Here is a 19,591-nt window from a genome sequence, read left to right as displayed (position 1 = left end):
TAAGTTCAAGCACTATGCCACCGCGTGACACTACGGCGTTTTGGCGCCCATTAATCGGCGCGTCGCTGTCCCCCAAACTATGCCGCCCGTGACAGTCATCAAAGGTTCCGGAGTAATCACTGATGCCCGCGTGTCTTCCAGAAAGTAGTACACAATTCGCGTCGTGCATACAATCATATTACACAAGCTTTGGTGTGTTGTCACCGATAGAATTGTTAGAACCATCGATAAGATTCCAGTAAGTTCGAATCATGCAGGCGCGTCTTGCGGTGAGTGATAGATTCAAGTTGTTAGTGAGTGAAATGCAGTCCCGAGGAAAGGATAAATAGTACACGTGACAATAAATTACAAACAATACTTCAGTTTCCGCATTGGCTCATCCTAACTTATTTGCCCTCAGTGACGGACGTTTATTTTATTGTTCACCACACTGCAAAAGAACTGGGTGCCTCGTCAGGTGTTGCTGCTCTTGGCATTGCGCAAGTGAACGGCCTGCGACTTTACAGAGTGATAACGGGCACGTACAAAATGGGGTAATTGTTTATCGCGAAGCCTACCGCTAGTATCACACATAGTGATCAAGACAGTATAACTCAGCGCAACGTCGTCATGGTGTCTAAATTGTGGAATTTTCAAAAACAGCTTCCGCTGCATATAGTACCACTTGGATGTTCCGTGTTTGCACCTGTGCGTATCCATGACTGGCTCATAGAAAACGGGCCCATCGACAAACTGCATAGTACAATTGCTGCACATATTTTCGTCGAGCTATCCTTACCCTATATATTGACGCAATGTGCACCTCAGATATCATTATCCTTGGTGTCCGCAATAACGAGAGGGTTCACAAGTACATCATAGGACGAGAGATGCGAACGCATTTCTCTGTGTATACGAGGTGTGTTTTTATTTTGCTGCACTTACCGGAACGAACCCTTGAAGAGGAAGGTTGAATAACGTACCTTTAGAAAGATCTTGTTACGAGCGAATGCCGCGGTGATGTACCAGTAGACCTTAAGCTCGCGTGACTGAGATTCAATTTCAGTATATTCGAATCAAACACTCGAACAGAACATTTGTCTGGCTCTGCTTGCATCAGCAAAATTTGTATTGCCATGATCTGGTAGCCTTTAAGTTGGTTCATCATCATAAGCCCCATATTTATGTCCACTGCAGGACGAAGGCCTCTCCCTGCGATCTCCATTACTCCTGTCTTGCGCTAGCCGATGCCACTTGCGGCCGAAATTTTCTAACTTCATTACCTCACCAGTATTCTGCGTCCTCGACTGCGCTTCCCTTCCCTTGATCCATTCTGTTACTTTAATGGTCTACCGGTTATCCATCCTACGCATTACATGGCCTTCCCAGGTCCATTTTTTCTCTCTTAATGTCAATAGAATATCGGCTACCCCGTTCGCGCTCCCTGACCCCACCGTTTTCTTCCTGTCTCTTAGCATTACGCCTAACATTTTTCGTTCCATCGCTCTTCGTGCGGTCCTTAAGTTGTTCTAGAGCTTCTTTGTTAACCTCCAAGTTTCTGCCTCATATGTTAGCACACATAGAATGCAATGATTGACATTTTTATTTTCAATGACAGTGGTAAGGTGCCAGTCAGGATTTGCAATGTCTGCCGTATGCACTCCAACCCAACACTCTTAAAAATAAACTTAGTAAATAGCTAGTAAATGCAGCTTTACTAGTTACTGTGTATTTTCTACCTTCTGACTAGTTCTGTACTAGCCAGTGGTTAGTAAAGCTAGTAAGTGCTGCCTTTACTAACCAGAAATGCTTCTTAGTAGTTTTTACTAAGTAACTACTAAGCAAATACTAACTGTCTGGCCTTGGCCTATTTTGCTGTGATTGTAAACAGTCTTATGCGAAACTGAGATAAACTGTAGTTTGTTCATTACGTTGGATTAACAGTTATATGGACGTCGTATCACACATATCTACAGACAGTAGGCTTTAGACATTTGAGCACATAGCTTTGATTGTTTAACCAATACATAGGTGCTTACCGGTGCCACATGTGCTCCCTCAAACTAGCCTATAAATACGGTGAAGTTGCTCTTCTAGTAATGTTTGCGTAGCACCTTGGTCGTTCTCTATTTTTTCTTCTCTCCTCGTCGTGCTTGTTGGACATATGTAGTACATTCTTACCGGAGTCGGTGCGGCTTCATTTCATGTCCTTGGCAAATTTACATTACGTATATGTATGTGCCACCAATTAATGCCTTAATATATAGCAATAAAACGCGGTTCCTTTCATGTATATTTATTATTTTACTTTTTATGCTTTTACAATACCATCGACTTCACAGGACAATGCAAGCGGCACTTATAAATCGAATAGGTCCCATTGTATTGTTGGTAATTATATTTCAGTTATGTTAGTAACTGCACTACCGAGGTAGTATTTAGTTACTACTAAGTTAGTGATTTTTACTAGCTTCAGCAGGTAGTGAAAAGTACTAACCATCATTTTACTACCTGCACTTACTAAGAAGGTAGTGCTTTTTGGGACTAGTAACGTGTTAGTATTTACTTAGTGAAAATGACGACCTTTTTTTTAAGAGTGAATTATATTCTGCTGTAAGTTTGCTTCTCATGATCCCTGCGAGCAATTGACCTAGATAAACGTACTCCTTTACAGAATCTAGAGGCTGATCGGCAATTCTCAATTCCTGTTCCCTGCCAGGCTATTGAACATTATCTTTCTCTTCTGCCTATTAATCTTAACCCCACCCTTACACTTTCTCGGTTAAGGTCTTCAATGATTTGTTGTAATTCGCCCCCATTGTTCCTGAATAGGTTAATGTCATCTGCAAACCGAAGGTTGCCGAGATATTCGCCCTTGATCCTCATTCTTAAGCCTTCCCAGTCTAAGAGCTTGAATACTTCTTCTATGTATGCAGTGAATAGCATTGGAGATATTGTGTCTCCTTGCCTGACCCCTTTCTTGATAGGTAACCTTCTACTTTTCTTGTGGAGTACCAAGGCAGTGTGGAATCTTTGTCGAGATTTTCCAAGATATTCACGTATGCCTGCTGTACTCCTTGATTACGCAATGCCTCTATGACTGCTGGTGTCTCTACTGAATCAAATGCATTTTCATAATCAATGAAATCTATTAGAGAGGTGATTGTACTCCGAATATTTCTCGATTACCTGATTGATGACATGGATATGATCAATTGTAGAATATCCCTTCCCGAAGTCAGCCTGTTCTCTTGGTTGATTGAAGTCAAGTGTTGCCCTGATTCTACTGGAAATTATCTTCGTGAATATTTTATACAGTTATGAAAGCAAGCTAATGGGACTATTATTCCTCAATTATTTAACGTCTCCCTTCTGATGGATTAGTATAATGCTGGAGTTTTTTCATCTCTCTGGTACATTTGAAGTCGTCAGGCTCTGCGTATAAAGGGCCGCAAGCTTCTCAAGCATATCTCGACCATCTTTGATTAAAGCGACCGTTATTCGATCTTCTCTAGCAGCTTTTACTCTGGTCATGTCTTGCAAGGCCCTTGCAACTTCATCGCTAGTTGTAGAAGGATCCTACGTATCCTGTTATCAATACTTCAAATGAAAGTAGCATGGCTGCTCCTGGGCCGCTCTACAGGTCAGTATAAAATTCTTCCGCTGTTTTTACTATGTCACCGAAATTGCTAATGACATTACCCTGCTTCTCTTTCAGTGTATACACCTTACCTTGTCCTATGCCAAGTTTGTTTGTGACGGATTTCATGCTGCGTCCATACTTCACGGCTTCCTCAATCCTTCCCACGTTATAATTTCGAATATCCCTTACTTTCTTCTTGTTAAACAGTTTTGACAGTTCAGCGAATTGATCTCTTGAGTTTGACACTTTCATGTTTGACGTTTCTTTATTAGATCCTTTGTTACTTGGGAGAGCTTACCTACTGGTTGTCTTGGTGTCTTACCTACCACTTCAAGTTCTGCTTCTGAAATCAGCGTAGTTACGGTTTCATTCATTACCTCTATGTTGTCTTCATCTTCCTGTTTTAAAGCTGCATATTTGTTTCTGAGCACCAACCTAAATTGGTCTGCTTTTACCCTTAGTGCGTCTATGTTGGCCTGTTTCTTCTTGACTAATTTTACTCTTTTTCTCTTCAAATTGAGTGAAATCCTAGCCCTCACTATCTTATTGTCACCCGCCGTCGTTACTCGGTGGCTATGGTGTTGGGCTGCTGAGCACGAGGTCGAGGGATCGAATCCCGGCCACGGCGGCCGCATTTCGATGGGGGCAAAATGCGAATGCACCCGTGTGCTTAGATTTAGATGCACGTTAAAAACCCCAGGTGGTCCTAATTTCCGGAGGCCCCCTCAACGGCGTGCCTCATAATCAGATCGTGGTTTTGGCACGTAAAACCCTATAATGTTAATTTTTTAACCTTATGTCACTTCATTTTACCCTATCTAACACTTCTACATCCTGCACTATGCTGGGATCGGCAGAGAGTATGAAATCTACTTCATTTCCTGTTTCTCCATTAGGGCTTTTTCAGGTTGTCATCCTGTTGTTACGCATTGTCGCGGTGCGGCATAGTTTCGAGTCAACCAGGCGCCGATTAACGGGCCCCAAACGGCGTGGGCGTGGGAACGGCCGAGCATGACGGGTATTGCCAGTCACTCGGGCAAGCGGCCGCATAAAAGGAGATTTTTTTTTTTTTGCGCAACCTTCACGCATGCCCCGAGAGTCCTTTCTACGAACCCCTGTGTCTTCTCAGCCCCGCGCGGGCCTTGAGTTGGCCAAGTGCTTCCGGAAACCCTGTAACACGCGATATCGTTGTACCGTGTCCACAAATTGTTAGCAGTGTATGTATTGTCTGAGAGTATGGCGCCGTGTTGCCGGCCGCCGCTGTTGCTTCTGTGCTTGTCAACGGACGCAAGTGTGCGCATGTGTGTCGGTGTGGTGCAGTGCGGGGGCACGACCTTGGGGGGGGGGGGGAGAGAAAATCCACCGTTCCCTCGCCCCTTATTAAAAGGGGCGCGGCCCAGACCTTTGGGAGGTATCATGAAATAATTAGGTGAACTGTCACCCATACCTGCCGTTCCCCGACCTAGGCAAAGGAGAGGCTATTTTGATGCAGGCTTTAGTCCCTGCTAATGATTTTAGAAGCCGAGCCTGTAATCTTCTGAGAAGCGGTCGGCGGTCTAGAGCCGTCCAGTCTCGCCTGGGCTGCCTAGCCACGTCGAACTCCGAGTAACTAGTTGACGAACGAGACGACAAACCAACGTCTGCAACGAAGCTCACGGTAGTTCGCGTCAAGTTAGCTCAACCTGCTTGAGAGAAGTCGTCAGATCTAGACTCCCGGGAAACCCAGCTGAACAATCGCATCCACCTCAACAAGGTCGGCTCACCGGCATTCTTCGGGAAAGCTCTGCGCGCCGACTTCACGGTTTGTGGACGTGCTGCTGCTTTCTGGCCACGCGTATGACATCGTTGGTTTTCTTTTGAACTTTGTTTTAGTGAACTACTGTTAAGTGTATTCTTGTATATTTGATCTGCGCGCTGTTTCATTTTTAGTACGCTGTTAATTCCTCGTCATATTTCTTTGTCGTCATCATTGAGCTATATTAAGTTCAGGAGTGTTAGTTTTCTTGTGTTCTTCATTATTTTACTTTCTGAATTTGTGTAGCGTTATCAGTCCACAAATATCTTGTTTTGTTTTTTGTTTACTCCCGACTTTCACTATTTCACTGTGTTCGCTTGAGTACGGAACGACCAAACGGTTTGTATATCTCAGCAGCAGCAACAACCATCTCAGCAGCAGCAACAACAAGACGCCGTCGATCAAGTCAGGGTCGCCGATTGACCGACTATACGGTGAAACTTAGCGAAAGCGCCAGTGCGACTCGGGCCTTCGAGATGGACTTCGTAAAAAATCCGTTTGGATATTTGTGGGACGTCAATGAAAGACTGCGGCATATGAAAGAATTGACGCCGGTAAGTAGTGCCATGCGTGAAACGTTGTGTATAGCGACGGCGCCTGAGTGAGGTGAAACCTTGGCGCGGGTTTGTACAACGTGCAAGAACTTTCTCGTTAGGCAGAAGATTGCACTCTTTAGCGTTACCAATGGGTATCGTTACCCGCCCATGCCACGAGGTCTACCGGTTCTGAACGATGTGGCCGAACGCTACGTATATCCTGGCATAGCCGAGCTAAGCCACTGCTAATTTTTTCCCCCACTTTTGCATTTAAGTCGCCCAATAAACTGGCTACGATCTGCAAAAGAGTGTTTGCAGTAATTGAAGCGGGAGGGGGGGGGTAATAGAAAGAGCGGTAAACAACAGTACAGGGATCATTTCATGTTCCCTGTTACCATCGCGCACTAGAAGCATGCTGATAGAATCGACACGGCAACACACTTCAATAACTATAAAGTGTATTTAAAAGTCGCGGAACCATAATAAATTCACATGATTACATTCACATTCTAGTAAAAATTATAAAACAACATTTCCCGCGATTGCCGAGAGCGGGGCCGCTCCTTCGCAGCATCATTGCCGCAGGAATGGCATCGCGGCGACTAGCTCGCAGCGGTTTTCCAGGCCACCTTCCACCAGACTTGTGCAAGGAGACCGGCATTTCAACACAGCGGGGCCCGAAATTCGCTTCCATACGTCCAGAGAGCTCCCGGTATCGTCGCGTGATCGTCTCCTGACACGTGGCAGCAGTGACCGGGGCTTAGCAGGAAAAAAACGGCATATGCACCGCGTCGTTCATTCCGTTCCTACATCCGACTGTTTCTTGCCGTTCTCGGAAAGGAAGACGCAGACAAGACACTTCTGGACAATACGGCCTAGCCATCGCTGCACACTACAACACCGCTGAAGTCGGCTGCTCGGCATGAAAAACCACAGCCGTGGTCAGTGCGGCTGCCCGCTGCTGTTCTGCCGCCACAGCCGAGACAGGGATCTGGGAAGAAGACGGCCGCTGTGAGTGCGATCCTGTAAGAACGGACAGCCGAATCCTGTGGTCGTCTTAATTGCCGCGTTCCGGACGCACACCACCGCACTAGTCAGCGACTCTGGGCGGGGGCGACCTGCCACGGGAGAAAGGATGCTGATGTGTGACTGCGGCACAAAGACAACCGTTGTTGGTATAAGATCTGCACGTATAGCACATACAGGAAATATAGAGACATTTACGATTAATAGAAGGCATTTTGTGGCACTGCACCACTGCTTCTAGGTTCGGGCTTTCCAGAAGCTGCTAACGATGTGTTCGAAACAGCTAAGTGAATATGTTTCAGACTTCTCATCATTGTTCCAATGTCTTTAGGACGAGTAAACCCGAAATTTCTTCGTCCCCTCTACGCACTAAGGTCCAAGTCACACGACGCTAGCACGTTAACCAAGTTAGAAAAGTTAGTAAAGGCTAATAAAAGCTTCCAAGAATAACTAACTGTAGAAGAGGCGGGGCACGTCAAACAGAGCAGCTGCATGGGCATATACTCCTCTAGTTACTTCCAGCAATCTTACTTCTAACCATGGAAGGACAACGGCGCAACTAATGTTTTGATGAGCTCCAAAAATGTTACAATTAAAGAAAATAAGGTATTGCAGAGCTCTGCGCGCCGCATGACAGTTACTCGTAACTTTCAGAAGTCGCTACTACTACCATAACACTATCCTCAAGCATGGATGTGCTTGCCCCTCCAAAAGCTGTTTAGGAGTGTCAGTGCTTCGTTAGCCTGAACTGGGCGGAGGAAATATAAAAAAAAGAAACTCAGTGAACGTGTATGACAAGCGGAGACAAACTATATTGATTTAAATAAAGACACGTACCACATGAATTTCCTTTTTCCACCATCTTTATTATTTTGTCACTAATGTGACTATGACTATGTGGTCGCTATGGTAGACGGCCATGGGTTCTGTAACGATGCTTGAGCGGGAACGGGCGCGAAGGCGACGGTAGGCGTTAGCAGCCTCCCGCCGCGCGCCTTCGGGGCCATTCCCGCTTCTGCGCACACCGTCCATATCAGTAGGCATGCTGTTCTTCCTCGGTCCGCACATTATGCGGCCTAACCATTACAGGGCCGGAACGCAACCAACATAACGTGCTTATGCAGTGCGTGACGTCACCCGCCAGAGAGAGACACCCATTGGCTATTAAACGCGGCAGGGGCACACCGGCGATACACATTTGCTTTGCATCGAGGCTACGGCGTTTTCGGTCTACGCGCTCGGTCTGCGCACGCAGCGATCCGCTCGAAACTATCGTATAACAGCTCCGCTGTAAAAAGGAGAGCGCCCGCCTCCAAAGCATGTGAAGTGAATACCCACGTCAACACGAAAGTTGCAACGCCGAAGCTTGGCTAAAGCTTGGACATGTTGGCAAATGATTGTGGTAAGAAGCTATAAAGAAACAGCGCTCGCTTAATTCATTGCGGCCGCCCTCGCATTACTACGGAAACTCAACTGATAATTGCGCTACATGGCAAGTAAATGCTACAGCTGCCTTCTTTGCAAGGCTATGTAAAAAATATATATATAAAATAAAAAACTTTTTTTTCCTGTGACAAAATAAACTATGATTATTATTTTCACCATAGGATTGAAATTAAATTATTCGGTCTTTCCTCTTATCCAGTTCGTAAGTACTGTAAATCTGACGTAAGAAGCAGCACATTGATCTGTACCTGTACAGCAGGAGCAGTCTGGCGCCCCTGGCTACGACCACTGCGTGGTGCCGGGCTTCTTCCACGGTGCGTAGTGCTCGCTTGGTGCTGCGGTGAGGCAGGGTGTCCTTGACGCCCATTGGAGTGAGCAGGTCGCACTCGTCTCTCCGCCGATCTCTTGCGCAGCTGTCGCCGGCGCGTTCCTCGTCCTTGTCCAGTAGGTCCCGGTTCGCCAGCAGAAAGTGCTCCATGGTCAAGCTGCTGGGCATGGAAGGCACCTCGCCAATGGCCACCTCTAAACATGTGACGAGTAACGTCAATGAAGGCGTCTTGCAGTGATGCTGGTGGTAAAACGTGGACCCGCAGCCGTGAAGGAGCCGGTTAACTGATGAACCTGGGTGCATCGATCAGTGGAGCAACTTGTTCGAATGCACGAGCAGGGTTTACCTATGCCACCTGAGCCTCGTGCGGCAGCGCGCGAGGTTTGGTTTGGTTTGGTTTGGTGCCTGTAGATATAGCACAACCCACTACGGGGGATTGGCCATGAATCGGGCGGCAGTGGGAAGAAAAATGAAGGATACCTAAATGGGATTTTATTACTTAAGAATGAGATAATCAATGAATTATAATCGTTAATATTAATTTTTATGCTATAGCATCTTAAAATTTGAAGCAAATATTGACGATCGAGGCCTCAGTGTTGTTCTTTTTTTCTTCATCATCATTGTCATCATCATTCATTCATTTTGTAATAGATCAAACGCACTGATCGGCATTGGCCACGAAACGGGCGGCAATATGATGAAAAAATAAAAACAAGAAATAAAGTAATCGAAGATGACCCATGGGTAGTTGGTAGTTGCGTGTTCGAAAGCACGAGCAAGGGTTACCTATGCCATCTGAGCCTCGTGCGGCAGCTCGCGAGGCCGTCTTTTCCTCTCCTCCATTTGAAGCTTTGTGTATCGGCCTGTGCCGTTTTGTGTCTTCGGACCTTACCCTAAAACTCTTTCAAGGTACCAAGCAAGCTAGAGACTAAATCAACGCAGAGAGAGAGAAAGAGAGATTAACATTTTCATTTACCATCTATTCCGTTTTTTTATTTTTCCAGTACGAGTAAGATGTAGGATACCAGGGTTTCCTGGGAGATTACGTAGACTGCAGGACATTACAGATGGTCGCTACGAAACGCAAGTGAAAGATGGGGTACGAAAGGAATTTTCTTGCCAAATTGTTTCGCATATTGTTGCTATTTTTAATTCCCTGTTTCTTGCTCTAAGTTGATTTCTTGTTCCCGCACCCAAACTTAATGACGCCAGTGACCCAGTTTTTTCCTCTATCTTCAACTTCTTCCCCAAAACAGGGTAATAAGCAATTCCTATTTGGATAAACATATATCTTATATTTTGACAGTATTTGAAACTTTGAAACCGTGAAATTACTTCGTCTTTGTCTATCATACTTAGCCAATTCGTGGCTTGTCATTCATTGGGTATATGTGCTACATACCCTCAGGTCAACAAAAGCAACAAAGGACGCAATGCAGCCAGAAAGCCGCTAGCATAAATGTTGCCAGAGTTACCTTAAGTTCAAAACGATTCATTTTGTGCAACTAACATCAAGGAATAAAAAATACATAGATCGATTCGCTGCATTTCCTGTTGTAGCTCCTACATTATGTTGTCAGCATAAGGCCCTAGGTTCGATGATTGGCTGAAGGGGCTGACTGACCATCACTAATTGGCTGTTTAACAGGCTGAAATTATGCTATTAGTTTGCTTCCAATTGAACACGCTGTGCAACATACAGCCACTGCTCAAATAAAGCCGGTTAGTGCTCAATGTATGTGCACATTGCAGAAATCCTCCAGACATGAAACAGTTTCGAAACAGTTCTTTCTCAAATCTGCCACGAAGCGCATTTTGCTCCTACATTCAGTGCTTAAGAAAGGCTTCTATCGAAGATGCAGCTGGTCAATCTGCCCATGGCTGAGGTGATTGCGTTGATATCATTGTGTCAAGAAACAGATGCAGCGGGAAAGTTCCGCTCACTTGCACGCGAGCTTACATTGGCTCAATAAGAATGGGTGGACTTTAGAAACCAGCGTCTTTACAAACCAACCATGCTAGGGACGATGCAAAATCAAGGGTGGGAAATGGCATGACAAAATGTGGGTGCATCACAGTGAAGGCGAACGAAGGAAGGCTTAGAAAAAAGCAGAACCCTAATGACTGAGACCAAGTCGACGTGTACGCGTCGACGCTAAGAGAGAGAGAGAGACCGCGACACCCACAGAAGGAAAAATGATAACATTTGAGGACGGGCTTCACGCTCTGTCACAGACCCCGTTGACGAGGCGCAGACGCCGGACTAAATTCCAAAGCCGAATTATCAGCTTCCGAAAATAATCCCACGAAAGCAAGGACAATTAAGAATGGGCCCTCTGGTGCGCCAGCGAACGCCGGTTGCTGTCCAAAGACCGAGTCAGAGCCCAGAGTTGTCAAAACACAACAAAATATATTCTTCACACAAGGCAGTTACACACAAACTTGCACACTTAGGCTAGACACAACACAATACAAATCAGATGGGTATTAAACACAAGAAAATAATTCACGACAAGCACTAAGAGTCCAACACGTAAAGTACAAAATGAAAAGGAACACAACTTTAGAAGACAGGAGGAGGCCCCGCCCAGTTGACCGAAGCGCAGCAGCCCATTCCTCCGCGACTAAAGAAATAGTCCCACTCAAAAAATTGTGACTGCTTCTAAAACACGTATTTGTCGGTATAAATAAGATTTGTGTATCTTGACGAGTGGTTTGGTAAAACTATCATGATGGAAATGCTACTGCACATGCCGGATCGCGAGAGAAACATAACTCCGTGCCTTCTGCAACGCTGTGCGTGGTCTGCTATAGAGCAAGATAGACGGCATTGGGCGTAGCAGTCGCTGGATTAATAGCATAAGATTCATATATACTTTTTGTGTGTTTGCACAACCTTATTTTTTTAATGTGTTGGGCTTATTTTTAATTATTATTTTTTTCCTTTTTTTTTCGCGGTTGCGAACCTGCGATCTCGTGAGTTCGCGAACGATCGCGCGCGGCACTCCGTGCCAGGTTTCCGCCATGGAGCCCAGCGAGGTGACATCGGAACGCGATCCTTTGTTGCCGAACGAGCCTTGTGTCGCCTCGATGACCACACCACCAAGGAGCCTCGGCAAGAACAAGAGCGGCCACATCCTGAACAGCGATTCACGCAACATGATCTTCCACTGCTACACGTTTTGGCGTAACAGGCAGCCTGAACGCAGCGTCGAGGACACGAGCAAGTTTGTCGCCGACATGCTTGGTGTAAGCGAAAGGACTGTGTTCAGGGTGAGGCAGGAAGTTAAAGCTTCGCATTTTTCGGGTGGCAAACTGACGACGCCCTCGCGAAAGCGCCCACGCAATGCGGAGAAGAGGAGACGCAGCGCGAAGTTTGACAGCTTCACGTTGTGCGCGCTGAGATCATGTGTGCACGATTTATTTCGCCGCAACGAGATACCGACGGTCGAGAAGGTAACTACCGAGTTCTCGGAGCGTATGGAACTACCATCACTAAGGCGTTGTACTGTGCGTCGCCTGCTTGCCGAGATCGGCTTCAAGCACGAAAAGAGAAGCCGCAACTCGCTGCTTATCGACCGGGATGACATCACCGATTGGCGGAATCGCTACCTCCGTGACGTGGAGCGCTACCGGGCGGAAGGCCGAAAGATCTTCTACCTGGACGAGACATAGGTGACGGCGGGACACACTCGGTCGATCGTGTGGACAGACACCGTGGTGCAGAAGCGCGGACGCCTGTTCGCTCAAGCAAATGGTCTGACGACGGGTCTAAAACAACCTTCTGGGAAAGGTCAGCGCCTGATCGTGACGCACATCGGCAGCGAGGATGGTTTCGTTGACGGCGGCTTGGATATATTCCGAGGCCAAAAGACAGGCGACTACCACGAGGAAATGGACGGCAATCGCTTTGAGGGCTGGTTCAATGACGTTCTGCAGAAGTTGCCAGCTGGTAGCGTCATTGTTTTAGACAATGCACCTTACCATAGCCGGCGAGAAGAGAAATTGCCGACGACAGCCTGGAAGAAGTAAAAGATACAGGAGTGGCTCACAAGCAAGAACATCACCTACGGTGAAAGGATGATAAAGAAGCAGCTGCTTGAGCTGGTGGCATATGTAAAGTCACGCTTTCTGAGCTACATCGTAGACAACACAGCTGTAAAGGCCGGTTGCATTATACTCAGGCTCCCGCCGTACCACTGCGAATTTAATCCCATTGAGCTTGTGTGGGCCAAGGTCAAAAATGGCATCGCTGCGGACAACAGAGACTTCAAGCTGTCCACGGTCGACGTCATCTTGAGGGAGAAAATCAAGCAGGTAACGGCGGAAGACTGGAGGAAGAGCATTCAGCATGTGATGGGCTTGGAGGCAAAGTTCAGACTTGACACGTCTGGGAGTGAGCACATTCAACCCATCATCATCCAGCTGGGTGAAGATGACACTGAAGACAGCGACTCCGACTGCGGGCTGTCTGGCATTGAGCCACTCGACGAAGCATAAATGCTTCTTAACAAAAGAACAGCCCTTATTAGGGCTACCAAAATTTTGCCAGTGGGTTCGCAACAGCCAACCATCCATTCCGTGACCTCTCAAATAAATAAGCAGTTCCATTTATGGCATATTCCTTATAATAGAAGCTCAATTCTGATAAGCAACGTCCTGCACACATTGTGCTCGATTTAAGAAGTGGTATAGAAACACATTTAAATGCCGGCATATCTGAATTGAAACACTATTGTTAATCCTGATTATCGTTGGCGGGCTCAAAATGCTCATTCGGGCAGCCATTCATGTGGTTGCATCGTTTATTTTGTTATCTGGCTCACACAAGTAAAGCGATTAAGAGAACAAATATAAGACATCATTAGCTTAGTGAGGCCTAAAATGCTCATTCAGGCAGCCACCGTCGAGTTTGACGTGCCCCATAGTGAAATAGCAAAAGTCAGAGCACACTTGATGGTTCTGTTAGCAGTCTGCACTGGATATCATAGTCATGTCATAGCGAGTGGTGGTGAAATAGAAGCAGACAACACCAAACTGACAGCCACTGTCAGCAGCTTGAATGCCAAAGCACATTCATGTGGTTGCATTGTTTATTTTGTTATCTGGCTCACAAGTAATGCGATTAAGAGAACAAATATAAAACATTAGCTTAGAGAGGCCCAAAATGCTCATTCAGGCAGCCACCGTCGAGTTTGACGTGCCCCATAGTGAAATAGCAGCAGTCAGAGCACGCTTTATGGTTACATTAGCCGTCTTCACTGGAAATCGCAGTCATCTCATAGCGAGTGGTGGTGAAATAGCAGCAGACAACACGAAACTGACAGCCACTGTCAGCAGCTTGAATGCCAAAGCACATTCATGTGGTTGCATTGTTTATTTTGTTATCTGGCTCACAAGTAATGCGATTAAGAGAACAAATATAAAACATCATTAGCTTAGAGAGGCCCAAAATGCTCACTCAGGCAGCCACCGTCAAGTTTGACGTGCCCCATAGTGAAATAGCAGCAGCAGAGCACACTTGATGGTTCTGTTAGCAGTCTGCACTGGAAATCGCAGTCATCTCATAGCGAGTGGTGGTGAAATAGCAGCAGACAACACGAAACTGACAGCCACTGTCAGCAGCTTGAATGCCAAAGCACATTCATGTGGTTGCATTGTTTATTTTGTTATCTGGCTCACAAGTAATGCGATTAAGAGAACAAATATAAAACATCATTAGCTTAGAGAGGCCCAAAATGCTCATTCAGGCAGCCACCGTCGAGTTTGACGTGCCCCATAGTGAAATAGCAGAAGTCAGAGCACGCTTTATGGTTACGTTAGCAGTCTGCACTGGAAATCGCAGTCATCTCATAGCGAGTGGTGGTGAAATAGCAGCAGACAACACGAAACTGACAGCCACTGTCAGCAGCTTGAATGCCAAAGCACATTCATGTGGTTGCATTGTTTATTTTGTTATCTGGCTCACAAGTAATTCAATTAAGAGAACAAATATAAAACATCATTAGCTTAGAGAGGCCCAAAATGCTCATTCAGGCAGTCACCGTCGAGTTTGACGTGCCCCATAGTGAAATAGCAGCAGCCAGAGCACGCTTTATGGTTACGTTAGCAGTCTGCACTGGAAATCGCAGTCATCTCATAGCGAGTGGTGGTGAAATAGCAGCAGACAACACGAAACTGACAGCCACTGTCAGCAGCTTGAATGCCAAAAAATATAAAACATCATTAGCTTAGAGGCCCAAAATGCTCATTCAGGCAGTCACCGTCGAGTTTGACGTGCCCCATAGTGAAATAGCAGCAGCCAGAGCACGCTTTATGGTTACGTTAGCAGTCTGCACTGGAAATCGCAGTCATCTCATAGCGAGTGGTGGTGAAATAGCAGCAGACAACACGAAACTGACAGCCACTGTCAGCAGCTTGAATGCCAAAGCACATTCATGTGGTTGGATTGTTTATTTTGTTATCTGGCTCACAAGTAATGCGATTAAGAGAACAAATATAAAACATCAATAGCTTAGAGAGGCCCAAAATGCTCATTCAGGCCGCCACCGTCGAGTTTGACGTGCCCCATAGTGAAATAGCAGTAGTCAGAGCACGCTTTATGGTTACGTTAGCAGTCTGCACTGGAAATCGCAGTCATCTCATAGCGAGTGGTGGTGAAATAGCAGCAGACAACACGAAACTGACAGCCACTGTCAGCAGCTTGAATGCCAAAGCACATTCATGTGGTTGCATTGTCTATTTTGTTATCTGGCTCACACAAGTAATGCGGTTAAGAGAACAAATATAAAACATCATTAGCTTAGTGAGGCCCAAACTGCTCATTCAGGCAGCCACCGTCGAGTTTGACGCGCCCCATAGTGAAATTAGTCGGAGCACGCTTTATGGCTCCGTTAGCAGTCTGCACTGAAAATTGAAGTGTTGTCATAGCCAATTTTCAATTTATTAATCTGATTCAAGCAAGTAATGCGAATGCAAGCACAATTATTAACGTGATTAACTTTGCTAACATTTTTTTGTCATATTTACGTACCGGAAAAATGCTCAGTAAAGTTGAACGTGTTTTAGTGAGTCACTTTGATCATTACAAGCCGTAGGCAAAGTGACGGACAGATTCAGACAGATATTGGGGAAGTAATAAATGGTGAAAGTTGCAAAAGCTCTCACAGCACTGCTTTGCTGGACTCCATTCACTAGAAAACTGCATTTGTAATGATGAAAGCGTCATGACAGGAAATGATACCCCACTGCACAATGTTATATATGTGTACCACTACATGTGACGGGCAGCAAAACCATCTGTTTATTAAGACTGAATGCAACAACATTGCAAGGTGCTGTTTCACAATATGGCACCTTTTCATGTGCACTTCTGGTAAGCTACCGTATGCACTGATGCATAAACACATTAACAGGGGAAAGAGACGAACTAACTGTGCAAGCCACGTGATGCTTTTAACATTTTGTATCTGTCAATGTTTCTGTTGTCACAGCTGATAGAACTTTCTTTGGTGCAAGTTGGTTAATCACGTTGCAGCAACAGCACAAGAAGCAAGGTCAGAATAGTAGGAGAAAACAAAGCAGGTGGCAGACTGAGGAGGCAAGGTAGACAAGAGAGAATAGCTTTAATGACATCGAAGTTAATGGAATTGTCGAAAGTCGTGGCTGCAGCATGCTTACAAGAACAAATGCAAAAATAAAAGGATAGAAATAGGAACAAATACATACACGCACGGAAGCACTCACATATTCACACACATGAACACAAACGCGAAAACTAAGATATAAAATACAAAAAAGGGCAAAATAACAAATATACACAAACACACAAGAAAACACGCACACACATTTAACGCAGACGCGAGTAGAACTATTAGGAGTCAGTTCACAAGCAGCTGTGCCTACTTTGTCGTACTTTTTTTTAATGTACACATTGGCTCTGTTGCCTTCACTGTCATAGGAATTTTTTAGTAGCGACATATCACGATAAAGCGCAAAGCTGTGTTGTGGGAAAGCAAGTCGAGCGCTGACAGCACAGCTTATGCGCGATTGTGTCACAGCAGGCTTTCTACAGCTGGCGCGTGCAGTGAGCGAAGAGTTCTAAGCCACACAGCGACGCGAATTCATGCCAAGCTCCCTTGCAACGGCACCAGTGTATCAGTCATAATTTTAAATTAGCATTCAGGCTGACATTAAGGAAACAAACACTGCTTCCAAACGCCTGACCGTTAACAATCCAATGACATTCGTTCAAGCAGCGCGTGTTAGTCACTGATTGTAAGCATTGGTGGAAAGCAATCAATCGACGGTGCTACACAACACTCGAACGACGCCGCTAGACGCTCGGCTATCTTATCACACTGCTGCCAACGATCGGTCGTTTGCACGCTGAGCTGGCAGCAACGAATCTTTGCGTTGGAGGTTGCTTTCACAAATCTTTTCTGTTGAGAAACTCGCAGGTTGGTTTCATCCGCGCACGCTTTTCTCATTTATCCTGATAATGGTTTTGCTCCATCACTTCACCACGTCCGACGAGAAACGCAGGGGCACAGTACACAAACACACCCGCCGCTCACAGTAGGTACCAGACTTTGGCGAACTCTCCTCGTCGTAACTTCACTTCGGAGCAAAACAAAACACCACGGAACAAACACGTACGATGTTTGTTTGCAGCGGTATGCCGCCGCGGTATCTTGTTTCCACACGAAGCGCAGCGCAGCGCCACCGACGTTCGCTGCAATCTTTCTTCGCCGGCTCACGGCTCAGAACAAACGCACGCGGCACAAATTGTGCATCGTAAGCTCACAATAATATTTCCCGCATGACAGACCACCACAAACAATTCGAATTCACTCTGACGAAGGGAGACGCACAGAGCTGACGCGACTCGGCCCAGTTCGAAGCGAGGGCGGCCATGTTAGGCATGTTCTCCGTCGGCGGGGACACGACCTACTGAACTACAGACCTGCACAGATCTCCCTGCTCCAGCACGCCTGGTCTAGTTCACCCCTTTTCCCGCTAGGGATAGAACGTACGAGCAGAGTGGCGCTAGTTATAACCTGTTCGCTGTCGTCTGCTTCTGCGATCTGTTCCAGCGCTCGTGCCGCTATTTCGGCAGCCCCAGATCGTTTTTCACGAAAATAAAAAAGAAAACAAAATTTGCGAATGATTGCTTCTCATTTCAATCACGAGGTACAGTAGGAAGAGCGGTGCAAGAAAGGAAAACAACGAGTACAGCCGGCAGACGATAACATTTCCTCCCGTTGCCTTCGCAGTAGAGGAAAAAAAAAATCTGATTACCAGAAGATTCATAGGATAAAATATAGTACAATGGAGTAATAAAGAAAAACAATAATAAAGAACTTGATACGTTGATATTTAAAAGAATCAAGGACATTTAAAAGAATCACGCAGACGATATGTATACGCAGACCACACACAAACTGCGTGAATCTGCAGACACTGCAGAAGGCATGTAACTTCAGCTTTAGCTACATGCAGCTTGCTTGAGTTAATTACAGATGGGATAACGTACGTAAACGATCACATAGTGGTATATTGCTGTGTGCCATCATGTAAATCAGAACAAAGCAAGGACTATAGCATCAGTTTTCACAATTTCATAAAAGCTTTGCGATGCATATTTGACGGGCCGAACAAACACGTAAACAATCACTCCATCGGTGAGTTTTTTTTTTGTGTGTGTGTGTGGAGCGGCGCGAAATTTCAGCATAATATCAAACCTAGAAAGAATTCGTGTACTATTTTACGCGTTATTACATACCAATACAATGAGTGCACTTAAACAATTTTTACACACTAGGTGTTGTCTTCGTAATTGTCACATATGCTAGCAGCCCGCTACAGAAGAGCAGGCGCACACATTCGAACATGGAGGAAGGAAAATGTATTCGAACGCCGCCCAGCCACCCGCCGAGTAGCAGACGATGGATGGATGGATGGATGGATGAGGCTGAACCCTTTAAATCGGGCGGTGACATACGCCACCTAGCCATGACTATTAAGATAATTTGTACTTTGTGGTGGGTGAAATTTCACCCCTGCCTTAATTTTATCCACCAATCAGATAACCTCTGTTTGGTTATTTCTACCCGCTTAAAGTCTATTTTGCCTTCACTGTCCCTAAACCCCAATGCTTTGAAAAAATCAGCCCCGTTGCCTTGCACTGTAGGGTTAAGCCCCTTACAGAAAAGTATGAGGTGTTCAGCCGTTTCCTCTTCTTCTCCACACGCACAGCACAACGTGTCTATACCTTGGTACTTGACTCGGTACATCTTAGTCCGCAATACTCCCGTCCTGGCTTCAAACAACAAAGAGCTTCCCCTAGAATTATCGTAGATATTTTCTTTGGCAATTTCTTGCTTGAAAGTTCGGTATGTGCCCAGTGCTGATTTCGTCTGCATCCCTGTTTTCCACAGACCCCTCTCTGTTTCCTTAACCTTTTTCTTAACCGCTGTTTCCTGGTTTGCACCCCTCCTGCAGTCCAAATATTTGATTGACAGTTTTCTGGTCAGCTTCCTCCATTTTGTATCAACATTCCTCATGTACAAATAACTGAAAACTCTCCTTGCCCACCGCTTTTCTGCCATCTCTCTCAATCGCTCCTCAAATTCTATCTTGCTGCTGGCTTCCCTGCCCTCGAATGACGTCCATCCCATGTCACCCTGTACCCCCTGATTTGGTGTATTTCCGTGTGCTCCCAGAGCCAGTCTACCTACCCCTCGCTGCTTAACTTCCAACCTTGCTCGAACCTCTGATCTCATGCACAGGACCGCATTGCCGAAAGTCAAACTAGGGACCATCACCCCTTTCCA

Source organism: Dermacentor silvarum, chromosome 1 (genome assembly GCF_013339745.2).
Source record: "Dermacentor silvarum isolate Dsil-2018 chromosome 1, BIME_Dsil_1.4, whole genome shotgun sequence".
Taxonomy (NCBI): domain Eukaryota; kingdom Metazoa; phylum Arthropoda; class Arachnida; order Ixodida; family Ixodidae; genus Dermacentor; species Dermacentor silvarum.
This window is presented reverse-complemented; position numbering follows the sequence as displayed.